Source organism: Ambystoma mexicanum, chromosome 1p (assembly GCF_040938575.1).
Source record: "Ambystoma mexicanum isolate Mex_15411 chromosome 1p, UKY_AmexF1_1, whole genome shotgun sequence".
Classification (NCBI taxonomy): domain Eukaryota; kingdom Metazoa; phylum Chordata; class Amphibia; order Caudata; family Ambystomatidae; genus Ambystoma; species Ambystoma mexicanum.
Window position 1 is genome coordinate 985,047,447 of NC_090921.1, and position 12,440 is coordinate 985,059,886.

Here is a 12,440-nt window from a genome sequence, read left to right on the forward strand (position 1 = left end):
AGAGGTACTGTTTAGACTTGGGGGACTTACCTCACTCACTGTCTTGTAGCTGTGATTTTCTCAGTTGGGAATAGCAGTGGCTTACCTTTAGAGTTGACTCCAACTCTCCTTTCACAGGCTTAACAGCTTGTGACCCTACACGTGATTTTTACAAACTCTCTAGCTTTGTGCAAGACTTTTATCTAAGAAGTGCCTCAGCTCCATAGACTGTTTTCAATTTACTTTGGCTGTCCTGGCTGCGCAGTCACTCTACCAACTTGTGTAGTACAGGCCTACACCAAAAGGTCGGTTACCTAATACCAAACAGGTAAGTGTTGTGTAGTCTCACACAGTGTGACTGCATCAATTCTTACCTAACATAGACCCTGCACATTTTCTTTAGGACTCGAGTCCTGGGTTCAAGACCTTTGTTCGGTTGCTCTTTACAGGATGTCAAACTCCAGGCTGCTGATTTTCCTTTTGCATGAAAAAAAGTAAGTTGGGAGTCATTGATAACCTCCAGGGATTCTGCATCGGAACCAATCATGTGAGTTGGCGCGAGGGAAAGAACCTGTTCCACTTGAGTTTGCTTTCAGGGCCTGTTAACCGAAAGACCCCCATTTCTCTCGCCGTATGTGTGTGTGGATGGGCAATAGGGGAGGAAAGGGCATCCCGTGTGTGCAGGCTCCACCAAGCCTCTAAGCTCATGAAAGGTCTACAGGTTGGGGTATGCTTTCTTCCAAGGCTGGAGGGCTTCAGAGCAGTTCGCAGCACAAAGTGACTTCCAGCAGCCGCCCAGTGGCAGATCGTCAATGCTTTCCACAGCTAAATGGCTGTTGGGGGAATATCAGCAGGGGTCCAGTACTGAACCCACGCCAGAAGCCACAAGACCTCTGGGGCGCCACCCGCAGCATGTGCCACTTTCTATCAGAGCCTGTGCAGGAGTCCCAGCCTGCTCTTCATTTGTATTCTGGGTTAAGAACCAAGGAACGTGCTTTTGCACGTTTTTCAGTCCATTTCATATTGTTATTGTGTGATTTTCTCAATCATAAAAAATTTGATTACAAAATTTGGAACAGCTTTGATACTATGAGTGATGTTTTCTTATTTTTTACAAATGTTACGTTTAAAAAAAAATCTGAGGACCAATATATACATTTACTTGCTTATGAGTCCCAGCCTTGAGGGTAGCGCTTTGAACAGAAAATAACTTCAGAACAGTGGTATTCAAACCTGTGTATGCTGAGCCCCTCCCTGCCCCGCGGAATGAGAAGGCTGTTGCCTCGGCCGCCTCAAACGCGAAAACGGCACCTATTGTCCATTAATGTACTTCCATTTTAAAGATCCTCTCGCACCCCCTGTACCTCCTTTGCCCCCAAGAGAGGGGACAGCCCCACCGTTTTCAAGACCATTGATTTAGAGGGGGCTTTACATAAGGACTGAGTGATATATGAACAGATTACAGCATACGTTTTTGACAGTAGAGTGCTAGTCTGATATTGTGGCATTAAAACCCGAGGCAGCGGGCCAATACCGCCCCAGGTAATGCCCCCGGGCCGTTAGATCCGCTGCTGAGGGTCTTATAGCCATTAGTACCCCTACCCGTTAGATCGGGGTACTAATGGCATTTTTTTCTGTTTCGAAACGCTTCTGCGTTTCGAAACAGAAAAGAAAACAATGTGAAAAAAAATGGCCGCCGGGAAAGGGAAAACGTAGTCCATTTTCCCTTTCCATGGAGGCCATCGGCAGCGGACACACTGGGAACAGAAGTGTTTCCAGCGCGTTTGCTCCCAAGAAAAAAAGATAAAAGGTAAGTGGGGTTGGGAGGACGGGGAGGGGATAGTTTGCGGGGTAGGGGGTGGAGGAAAAAAAAACGTTCCTGAGTCCCCGGCAGGGGACGAAGACAGCTTCCAGCCATGGGGAGGCTCGGAGTGGGGATTGCCCCGTTTCAAGCCTCCTCATTGGCTAAGGGGCTGCCACGCCCCTCACCGGGTACAGAGTACCCGGCATGCGCAGGACGCACCGGCGTACAAGAGAATACCGTGTAGTATGGCTCGCAAAAGAGCCAATCCACACGTTGTATTCCCGGTGCGCAGTGCGTGCCGGGTACTAATGTAATATACAGTATTTACAACAGGAGATAGCAGAGCGAAGTGGCACTACTAGTGTGCGAGTGCTTCGCTATGAAGGCCAGGCATCATCTCCGAGGGGGATGGGGGGGCTCGCACCAAAAGTGACCATTTAATGAATGGTGTTCCCACGGGCCGGCCCACAAAGTGCCCCACATGTCCTTGGCTGTTTTTTTTTTCGGATCGGCGTGCTGCCTGCTAAACCGTGATTCACGCCTCAAGCTAATGTCATAACCCCCATGCCTGCGGGGTCCTACCACTTTTTCCTTGAGTGGGGGGATCGCACGAATTCTAGCGCTGGCCATGTCGACGGTTGCAACCCCGTTTCGGCTGGCGGAACTCCTAAGATCAGCAGCCCAAAATAAACGGTCTTTTCAGCCTATTAAGTAAAAGCCTTGGGGGTAGAACAAAGTAGTTAAAATACTACCCTTCTCCCCCAGCCCTTCCCAGTGAATAGATCGCCTTGGATAGGTCCGAAACCTACTTTATCGGGTCCACCTAGCATGAAACTAGGGTCCAGATTGAGGGGGCTATTATGCTAATGTAGCGTCAAACAAAGCTAATTGTCTCTAGGCACATTGGCCTTCATGAAGTACTAAAGAGGGCTGAAAAACATCTTGTGGTCTTTCCTTTTGCTCGTCACGCCGCATCATCACCATTTCCCCATTATCAAGCGCTTTGAAGAACCTTCGGTGTCTATATTAGCAAACTAAAATAAATAAACATAACTACGGTGTTGATGGGCAGTGGTCAAAGTGTACGAAAAGAAGTAGTGGAACTGTGTTCCCTAATGGCCTGCCCCAGCTCCCCACAAACCTCATCGTCACACACCCTACCACCCACAATACAAACCCCAAAACACATGCCCCTGCTGTTTAGGGGAACGTTCAGTGCAGTGCACTGAAGGTGCAAGTTTCAACTTCTTCCTACACTTTTATTTTAAAATGAAACCATTCCGGAACGGATTCTTTTTAAAATAAAAGTATAGGAACTGTAAAACTTAATTAAAAGAAGTAGAGGAGCACCGCTCCCGACGGCTCCCGCCCACTTCGAGCACTGTTGATGGGTACAGCATGATATGAAATAATTTAACTGATGACAGACCATTCGTGAAAAGGGCTAACATTCGAGCTGCCTGGCCCATTAGAGCACGTTCTGTTGGACGTTCAGTGAATGGGTTCACAGGGTCACTCCCGGACACAAGAGAAGCTAGTATTAACCTCACAGCAGACAGCGTTCGGCCTCTGAGGGGGAGCATTGTGTCGTTCCCTCCCAAAGCCGAAGCTATGAGGGCAGTGCTGTTCTTGAGCACATTGACGACTTCACGGTTCCTCAAGCTGGGCTCTGGATAAGGTCAATGCTCCGCGTCAGTGACGTAATGACGTGCATTGTTTGTGACCCACGAAACTCACACTGCACTGCTTAGAATGCACTGTAGCTGAATTGGGCCATCAGCATACTCCGATGGAGGAACCGAAATAAGTGCTTGTCTTTTAATTTTGTTCACAACAAATCAATAGTAAAAAGGACCACGTAGGGTTGATTTTCTTTTTTTTTTAAACTCTTTATTTCTTATTTTCAACAATAGTTAACAAACAACAGTAACATCATCCATAGTCATTGAACTGCATAACGTACAATAGTGGGAAACAATACAACAGAATTTTATATCATAACCCCGTATCCCACCATATCAAACTTTAAAATCAATCGAAAACCAAATCAACCACCAAGGGTTGATTTTCTAATAAAATAATAACCATGCTGAGGCCAATTCAAAAAGCATTTTAGTGGCCTCATGTGTAATGGCTGCCACGGAAGTGCCCAAAATGTGCCTGCTGCAAATTACTCATAAGTCTCAAAAATATGAAAAGGGCCTGTCATGTCGCAGACATGACCGACAAACCCTACCACATCGTTATGTGGGATGGCCTGCGTTGAGGCCATATCCCAAGGGAAGTGACGTTGGGCCTAGGGAGGCGGGCAGCGGGGCAGCTCTGTTGTATCAGGGGAATAAAGAAGACGTATGCACCAGCCGTTCCACCTGCCGTGTCTTATTACGGTCACTGAAGGTGACCCCCAGTGTGCGTGTGCCTGCAGGGTGTCGGGCAGCCCCCACCTACCCTCGCCTTCACATTGGCAACGAGTCCGATACAGACACACGCGGCGCAGCAGGAGTTCTGCTATGTTGCCGGGCGGCGAGCAACGGGCTGGGAGGATGCCATCGGGCATGTCCTTCACGCGTCTGGTAAACCCGCCCCAATTCACGACACGCCGAGGCCTCCATTCCACGGGGTGTGAAAGGAAGGAAAGTTGGCACCCTACCTCCTCCCCTAATAGCAAAGGCCACGCTAGGCCGGCTGTGCCTTTGGGGGGAAGGCCAGCCCACGTCGGGAGGTGAGAGAAGCACCCCTACCCCCCCATACACGGTGGTAAGCCACGTGTGGCCTGCACAAGCCAAAGGAAAAGAGGCACTCCCCCTCATGTTCACAGGCCACATGAGGCCAGCAGCCCCTAAGGGAGTGGGAGCGCTCTCCCTCACCACAAGGGCCACGTGTGGCCAGGGGACTCCACCCTTTGCACGGCTGCAGATAGAGCACTCCAGCACCTGAAGCTGTCACAGAAGGTAGGCAACAGGGCCTGAGCACAAGCGCAAGACCTGCACAAAAACCTGGACAATCTACCAGCTGACAGCAGCTGGAAGCGTGTGACCCCGCATTGCAGGCCCCAGCGGGTCACCAGCGCCACTCAACATGTCCGATCAGGATGCTTCCTCCACATCGGCCGATGACGAGCCGGGAGGCGTGGCTGGGCCGGCAAACCCATCCGGAGGAGCTGCGCATGTACTACACCTGCCCCATGCCTTTGATCTGCGTGACACAAGCAATCTGGGGCCCAGATGTGCCGAGAGCCCCTGCCTACCCTCGCCTTCACAGGGCCATTCACTACAGTGGCAAAGAAAAGTAAGTACCTATGGCTAAGTGAACCAGAGTGGTTGTGCTTCCAAGTGCACTCACTTGCATATTCAAAATGTGTGCCTTGCGCAGTGAAAATGGGAAAGCAACTTGAATTTTGTATACACCTACCCCCAACAAGCATGGGCAAGGCCAATAGTTTTTGCTTTTTGGTAGACATGGATAGGCATTTGGTAGGAACTGCCAAAATGGAACAACCTGGCCATAAAACGCAATATCTGTGAGCGCAGGGGCGTATGATGGCTATGCCTGGCAAGTGCATTTATAATACTTCACACATGTCGGATTTGCCAAACATTTCAGTCCAAGGAAGAGACACCAGGACACACATACTGCTTATAAATGAGGTGGCTGAAGGCCCCCTGGGTTAAGACCATTTAATCAATGTTGTCTTTACATAGAAAGTAAAACCGGGGTTAGTTGTTTGGGACCTCAGATGCCTCTAATATTCATATAATGTTGCATATGTTCTTGTGCCCACAAAGACACGTTATGTCTCCTGGATGATCCACTGAGTGCATAATGGAGGATTTTAGTGTGTTGTATGTGCTGCAGGTTTGTTGTGCTATTGTTGAACAATGTAAGAGTAAGACCACGTTAGGAGCCAAAACCTTAGCTCTACTTAAACAATCTGCACAACGTTTGCCATAATGAGGGGAGGCCAACGCAGTGCTTTCCTTTTAATATAAATAGATTTGCTCCAAAAACTAGGATGTGCGGCAGTAGGGCTGGGCGATGTACCAAGGTTTGGAGATATATCAATATATTTTCAAAATCAATATAGAATGAGACAGTATTGTTAATATTGAAATATATACGTATATATAGATTATTACATATGCTAACATTTTTTATTTGCATTTTGATATTTACACAGCTCTGTGTATTCTCAAACGGGAAGAGGCACCCTGTATTTGCACTTTATCATGATCAATGTCTTCTAAATAAAGGTGTTGGTGATGTCAGACATGTAGTTGGCGGCTTACAACTGAGCATTTAACCCATACAAACAATATTGAGATATGTATCGTATATTGCCATTCAGCCCACAAATATCGAGATATGACTTCTGGTCCATATGGCCCAGCCCTATGCTGCAGTGAGAGGCCCCTAGTTCTGTTGGTCCCTTTCGTCAAACTACTTCTTTTCAACAGCCATTGGAGTGTCTGTGCGATCTTTCTATGGACACAGTAAGTGTTGCAGTCAGAATTTTGCATATATCAGACACATAGAAACCTTTGTGTTCGAGAGGAACTCCCAGAATGTAAGTTATTGTTGATCAGAATTTGTGTGCCTTTTCGGGTGCCACACAGCATTGGAAGTTGTGCTGAAAAGCTTCTGCCACCAAGTCTTTGCTGATACAGAGTGTGGTAAGATTTTAAGCAAAGAAGACTAATGGAGAGTGAAATAAGTAGTGTTTCACTTCTGTTGTTGGGTTAATGCAGTGTCAGAAGGACTGCAGACAGGCTGACCTCTAACCTCTGCCCCCAGCACGCGAACTGGAGCAGATGTACAGTATGCACATTTTGACCTCAGGATGTGAGCTCATATCCACAAGTTTTCTCTCTTAGCAGCTTGTCATGCCTGAAGCAAAATAGTCAATGCATGTCAGTATTATTTTCTTAATTTCACCGTCTGCTACTGCAAAGTACTTTTTGTACTGACTTGTTTTGATTAATAAACAGCAGTGCAGTCATGGGAGATGCATACATGATTGTTGCTACTCTGCAAAGTTCATTACGTAAAGTGTGATCATAACTGTAAGTGTTTCACAATAAGTGTAAAGGGATCAAACCTTACTCTCACATGTGACACAGTAACTTTAGAGCCCAAACAGTGATGGAGTTGAGGTTAAACGTCAGAGAGGAGGAAGGAAACGATGGGTGCAGTGATGATGCAAAAGCAAAATCATGTGTCTTTGTAGAATTGAAGGAAGTCCTCTTCAAGCTGGAGGCGACTGAGGGTGTGAGGGTGAATATCTGAGGGCTGAATCTTGTGTTTGGATAGTTTACTCACCAAATCACTCATACTTCGCTTTTTGCCGAACCTAGGCACTGCACATCATGCATTGATGGTTTACTTTGGGAGAGCATTTTTTTAAATTTTTTTATTGTGGAGGTGTGCAGGGACTAGGCAGAGTTTTAAATTGAGTGCTTTCCCTGATCAGGAGTTAGTGTAAGAACTTGAAGGTTGGCGAGATTTGGCCAATGGCATAGCTCTAGGCACTCTGCAGTTATTTGGCGGATTATTCGGCCGGCACAGCTATAGGCACTCTGCAGTTATTTGGCGGATTATTCAGCCGGCACAGCTATAGGCACTCTGCAGTTATTTGCCGGATTATTCGGCCAGCACAGCTATAGGCACTCTGCAGTTATTTCCCGGATTATTCGGCCGGCACAGCTATAGGCACTCTGCAGTTATTTGCCGGATTATTCGGCCGGCACAGCTATAGGCACTCTGCAGTTATTTGCCGGATTATTCGGCCGGCATAGCTCTGCAAATAGATTTGTTTAAATAAGAAAGGATATAGTGTCATTTCCTACTCAAAGGTCTTTGTGGAATGAACGAAGACGTATCTTGATTCCCTATCCAAATGGATTTGTGGAAATAAGAGAGCATATGCTTCATTTCCCTGCTTGAAGTGATTTGTGGAAATAAGAAACAATATATTTTGATTCAGTACCTAAAGAGAGTTGTGGAAATAAGAGAGCATATAGTTCAGTTCCCTACTCAAAGAGATCTATGGACATATAACGGCTAAAGTTGTATTCCATACTCAGTGATACGCGTGAGGGATCTTGGGTACAGTGGACGTCACACTAGGGATAGTATTACTGGCACGCCTGTGTCGACGCCCATTTTCGAGTTTCGAAAAACAAACTGTAATACTCCGCAGCTTCCACTAGATGTCGGCCTATGCACAGCATGTGAATCTAAGCAGATACAAGCATCAGAAATACGATTACGGTGAGTAATGTATCCCATATATATATTCACTGAAAAAACTTATTTAGTGTGCAGTTAAATTGCACAGATTTAATGCAACAAAACCCATGAAAGTCAGCAAAGGTGGGAAGTCATGACCAGGTTGACTTGGCGCGTACCTGTTGATGTCCCCCACAATGCCATTTTGTATGTCATTCTGAAAGCCTTCTCTCATAATGTATATGTGCTCATGGTCTTTGCAACGAGCGAAGCTGGTCATGACTTTCTTCGTCCGCAGAATTTCAAGGGTTTTGTTGTGTTAAATCTGTGCAACTTAACTGCACCGTAAAATAGAAATTCTGCGAATTTCAAGGGTTTTGTTATACCATATTTTTTTACCGCTCACTAGCCATGGCCTTAGTCCATGCCCAGTGGCCACGGCCTTTGGCCGTGTCCACTGTACATGCTCCCCCAATAGCTTTCCTTGGGTCCCACTAGCCGTGGCATTCGCCGTGGAAACTCTACTTGTTACTCCAATAGGTTTCCTAGGGTCGCATTAGCAATGGCCTTCAGTCATGGCCGCTCTACGTGTTGCTCCAATAGGTATCCTGAGCAGACCCACTAGCCATGTGTAGCCCGTGGCCCCGCGGGGCCCAGCTAGTGGGGCTACATGCTGGCGTATGAGGGAACACCCAGAAAGAAGGATGCAGGCACCAGTGTATTAAAAGGCTTTTAATAAAGTGTAGTGCAGTGCATGTTCATTTATGTGTATGTTTTATTGTCGGCTAAACCATCCAGCCCACCATGGGGCTGGATGGAATGTTAAAAGAAGAGAGAAAAAGGAAGAAACAATAGAAAATAACTCGCCTGCTCAAGAATGGGCTGGGCAGGGGAGAGAAGAGAATCCAGAGGGATTTAAAAAAAAGAACGGTTGAAAAGGGAAGTTGCGGAAAGAGGAAGAAAGAGAGAGACTTACCTGGGGGGGTTTCTGCTTCGAGGGGCCCCTTCGGCCCTTAATCTTCTGATTAGCACTAAGCGGACACGGGGAGCCCCCAGAGACTGTTAGCAGGGGGGGTCGAGCTGCTATGTCAGGGGCAGCTCAGCCGTCCCCTGGGCCATGGTGCCTGTTGGCCCACCCGGGGGTAGATCAGACTGGCCCAGAGATAATGATGGCCCAGGCAGCATGGCAGTGGCTGCCCGAGCTCATTAAGAACAGCACAGCCAGGAAAACGTGTGTAGGGCGGCCCGAACGGGCTGCCTGGCTGTGCCCCCAAAGGCCAGCATCGTGGCCAGCGAAGCAGGCCAGTCATCAAAGAAATCCTCCTGGGCTTCATATGCCAGGAGCAGCCTGGAGAGAATGCACAGTCGCACAGCGGATGCCCACTCCACCCTCGAGGGTGGAGCGGTAAAGATGGAAGCCCTGTGTTGGCTTTGGCGGCCAACCCGGGTGAAGAGGAGGCAGTGAAGTCCCGGGTCGCTCTGTTGAGCGGCCCAGGTGAAGAAAGCCCCTGGGTGCCCAGTGCAGTGACCTGGGTGAAGACTCGGCCCGGCCCCTGTGTTTCTACAATGCAGGGGGGCGGGCCAGAAGGAGGCGGTTTAGGGTGGTGGTGAGCATGTCGGCATCCCCATAGCAACAGGGACACCGCCTGAATCCGAAATGGCACCGGGCCACAGTGATGACATCGGGTGGGCCCCCAGCCAGCGGGGCCCACACAGAACATCTTAAATAGTCCAGGTCGTGGGCAGTGCCATCGAGTGGGCCCCCCAGCCAACGGAGTCCACCCTGAACACTATTAATACCGCAGGAGTGCAGCTGTGATGTCAGGCGGCCCCCGTGTGCGCAAGGGGCCACCCTGAACAAGTTATGAGGCGCACGCTGCGTGGCGGCCCCACCTGGTGGATGGTGCAACCCTGGAAGAAGAAGAGGGGGCCAGGTCCCATGTATCATCAGTGGGGGCAAGCCTCAGTCACCACACCAACAAGATTACTTGAGGAGCAGCCCTGCACCCATTCCTCCAGAGCCATCGCCCAGGACAGGCCTAGAGGAACTGTGAAGGGATGGCTTTCTGCAGCAGTCACCCCATTATGACATAGTGTTTTTTGTGTTTATGTAGTATGTTAATATATATTACATGGCTTGCGGTTGAGGCCGTGCAGTTATGGTTAAGTTGCTCAACCCATAGGAAGAGCACTTTTTGGGTGGCTTATAACTTTGCTCCCCCTGGATGAATCTTCACCAAACTGCACAAACAAGTATATGCCCCCCTGGAATGCCCCCCTGGATTGCAAAGTTTGGTGAGGTTTCGTCCGGGGGGGTTCAAAGTTATATGGGGCTCCCAAAATGTGTGGATTCCCTCATAGACCCAATGGAAAAAATGTTTTGCTCACGCCTACAGCCCAAAGCGCTGGATGGATTTTAACCAAATTTGTTCCAGGAGCAGAGGCTTGGTCCCAAAATCATGCATTTGTAAATTTGATGTAAATCCGTCCAGCAGTTTTTTTTTAGCCAAAAAGTAGGTGCAAGTAAATGTGGGATATCTGGGTTCGGTCCGCAGACTCACTTCCCTATTCGGTCCGTGGACAATCATCCGACGTGATGTCCCCGACATCGGATGCGCCCACTGACCTGATGGTGAAAAACGTGAGCTGCGTCAGATATTTTGAAACGCCCACCATATTGGATTTGCCAACGCTGCCCGTAGTCCGCGGACATCGCAGTAAAAGCATATTAAAAAACACAACATTTCACTTGTCAAACTAATTAAACAATCTCTGGGAAGGTGAGGAGTGATGAGGATGGGATGGGATATGGCCATAAAAAGACAAAAAACAGGTGGTTTACCACCGTTAAAGTTCGTAAACAGTTCGGGACAGCCCTGTAATGTTTGCGGACATGTGAGATCTTAGATATGTATTTTTGCATTACAGGGTTGGTGAAAAGCAGTTTTTGAATGGCTTATAACATTGGCACCACTGAATGCAACTACACAAAGTTTTGTGATGATATTCTAGATCTGATCTTGAATGGTTCTACAAGGTTTGGTGATGTTTTGCCAAGAGGGAACCAAATAAGAGGGGAGGGTCCCAAAATATTTAAAAGGCTTATACATCTGGTGCCGTTTCACAAATCTGTACAAAAGTTTGCAAGAATATTTAAGACACTGATTTGAATGTTTTTGCAAGGTTTGGTGGGATTTTGCAAAGAGGGGGCAAAGATAGAGGGGGGTTTCAACATGTTTAGATGGCTTATAACTTTGTTGCCATTAGACAAATGTGTACAAAAGATTTTAGAAAGATTATAGGCCCAACCTTGAATGTTTGTGCAAAGTCTGAATGGATTGTGTCAAGTGGGAGCTAATTTGACTATTTTATGTACGTACATTTTGACACTTTTCAAAAATTAAACCATGGACGGATTTGCAGCAAAGCCATGCAAGGAGCATTAGCAGGGACCTGAAAGCATGATTTTGCAAATGTGTCTGTGTTTTATTTTTTGAAAAGTGTTATAATGTAGGTACAAAAATAGTGTTATACTGTTGGTGACTGTGTTATACTGTTGGTGACTGAGGTATAGCCTGTGGCCATGGGCAGTGGCCTTATTGTACAAGTCATGAATTGTGGCCATGGGCAGTGGCCAGATTGTCAGAGTCCGACTCGGACAATCTGGCTACTGGTCATGACTATGAGCAATAGGGTTAAAGTGTGCATGGCCTCCAGGGAATGGCTATGTGGTAACGTTTTTCAAAATCGGGATAGGTTTGAATGGGAAATATTTTTTTGCCTGTGGCTAAAATTCTGCCCGTGGCTACAGCTCGAAGTGCTGCACAGGATTGCATCAACAGATCGCCGGTACTACTGCTGCATACACTTCGAGACAATTCTAATCAGCAGATAATTCCTGAGGACTGCGAACCAGGTGCCCACGTGGTCCCCAGGCCACCCCTTGAAATCATTAACCACCTTTATTTGCGACCATGCCGAGACAAGATATTGGGATTGCATGCCAGACTCATTTCCACAACCTCCCAGCAATGACTGGCCCACAATCCACACGCATTGAGAAAGATTGTAGAGAGCTGAAACAGCTGACTTCTAACAATAAATATAGCACCAACAATGGTTTTCGAGACTGCATTATTACGGTGATAGTTACTTATTGAACTACCCAGCGCTAAGGTGTACAATCTCACTCTCCTATTCGAAACCTAACACTTGAAGAAGGAAGGGCACCTTCACAAAAGAACCCCATCACTAGCAACACAGTAATCTGTTAAAATTACTATATGAAGCGCAGTGATCTACCCATTCTACCACCCTGCAATTACTTGATAATAATGTAGTCTGATTTGATCATTGGGGCATGCAGTATGGCCGAAGCCCAAGGTTTGAATTTGAAAAAATATTTAGCTTGCGGCTACGGCCTGAAGTGCTG

At 47.4% G+C, this 12,440-nt stretch overlaps 1 protein-coding gene across 1 annotated transcript in view; it reads left to right on the forward strand.

Annotated features, from left to right (window-relative positions):
* MMP15 (matrix metallopeptidase 15) overlaps positions 1–12,440 on the forward strand; it is a 233,034-nt gene that overhangs the window by 66,342 nt on the left and 154,252 nt on the right. The gene's annotated exons all lie outside the window — the stretch shown is intronic.